Source organism: Cynara cardunculus (assembly GCF_001531365.2).
Source record: "Cynara cardunculus var. scolymus isolate 2C chromosome LG 13, CcrdV1, whole genome shotgun sequence".
NCBI classification, from domain to species: Eukaryota; Viridiplantae; Streptophyta; class Magnoliopsida; order Asterales; family Asteraceae; genus Cynara; species Cynara cardunculus.
Genome location: NC_037540.1, coordinates 24,377,036 through 24,379,063, shown reverse-complemented (window position 1 = coordinate 24,379,063; position 2,028 = coordinate 24,377,036).

Below are 2,028 nucleotides of genomic sequence, written 5' to 3'. Positions count from 1 at the left end.
TAGATGATGAGCTGCGTGCCCCAAGTGTTATTGAAAGACTTATCTTTTGAGAGATAAATGAGTAGCTGGTGGGATTGTGACGAGAATTGGCCTGGGCTTTGCCTTTTTCAATATTAGTCTCCAAAAATTGAGAACTAATAGATTATGTGGTATGCCCGGATTATATAAGTTTGGAACAGGATTTTCATTTTCTTTTAATCCTGACACAACTCTCGTCAATTCTTTTAGCTCACAACAAGTACCCCTCTCTTTTTCATTTTAGTCTCAGCACACAAACCCTTTTGTATTTAAGCGCACTCAGATATGGTTGTCCTCTTGGGTAGGTCTGTCGGTTTTGACATTCCATAGAGGTATTTCTGATAAACACTTAGTCTCTCCTAAAATAGCATGTTATGCTCAGATGATCACAATGGTTGATCAAAATATTATTTCTTTAAAACACAATGATCAGATAAAAAATTGATCAAGAAATTTGGCTTTAAGCACAATTAACGAAAGAATGATGCGACAAACAATTAGATTATTTGATATGCGAGAGAAATGAATGAAGATCTGTAAGAACAAGTTTGCAGATTCTGATATTCAAAAAATGAATGTATATGTATCAATGTAAAAAAATCAGAAAACAAAGTTTGAATACAAACGAGTGTATTATCACCGAAAATGATTATCTTATAAGAGACGTGATAATAACAGTTTGAAGAACAGCTAAAACAGGTATTGGAGTTATGTACGATGATAAATTACGCAAGTAAAATCTTAGGAAATACCTGTTCAAAAAAATGTACTCGTTACCAAAAAAAAAAATCATTTTCCAAAAACATTTATTGAAAAATTCTAGAGACTCTCCCTAGAAAACAAATTTAAGTAATGATTCAGTTAAGCTCAAAAGAATGAAAAGAATAAAAAAAAATTGAAACATTTTAAGCACGGGTTCTAAACTGAGTGTTTAGAAACCACACTCGGTAAAACACGGGTCCTGAACTGAAATGTTCAGAAGCCTCGTTTGGAATAAATTACAACTCCCCCTGCATTAGTGTATCACTGAAATGATATTCTGATTAGTACAAACTTGACACACCTGCAAAACCAGGTTAAGTAGATTTTGGTACCCAAACGAACTTGGGTCCTATTTTGTTAATATTTGGTTGGGGTACATTGAAATTTCCAAACCATTTATTTCTATAAGATATTTTTTTTCAGCACTAATAACAGGATGATCATGAATAAAATATGAACCGTACCAGTAATTATGGTCATACATGTTCTTACCATTCGCATTAGTCTGATATCTGTTTTTTGTACTCCATCTGTTATAGATTTTTTTATTCACAAAATCTGTTGATTTACATGTTGAGCACATGATTCTTCTCTTGCTAAGATGAATCAAATCAGAAGTGGATCTCACAAAGCAAGGAAGATTGTTAGTAACAACAGAGTTCTGAGATAAAACAAATTCAGACTTATTAACCCAAATGCTTTTAATCTTTGAAGAGTAATTGGGTGATCCAATGACATACCCTTGATAGTACTGATTAGAAGAACGAGAATAGTTCTTAGAAACAGTAGATTTAGGACTACTTGAATAACTGTTCGATTTGGAACAGTCATAAAAGCTAGTTTTACATTGTGATTGAGAACCAGTTGGGCTTTTAGCATACAAAAAGTCTTTGACTTTTTGTAAAAGCTGGTCTCTTTCATCAGTAACTAAATCATATTTCTTTTTCAGTTTAGTTCTCATGTTCAATTCAGTTTCAAGGTCTGTCTTTAGATCAGACAATTTCTTTGTAGTATCCGAAAACTTACTTTCTAACTCCTTCTTTGACTTTTCAAAAAATCTCCGTTATTTCTCAAATTGCTTTCTCTCTTCGTCTGAACTTCCCTTCTCATTTTCTGAAGCAATGTCAAGCCATTTCTTTTTCTCTGTAAGCTCTTTGGCAATTGCAGCATTTTTCTTGATAGTGTTTTTCTTTTCAAGAACAAACACTCTCTTCTCTTCATCTAATTCTTTCCTTTTCTGAACAATGT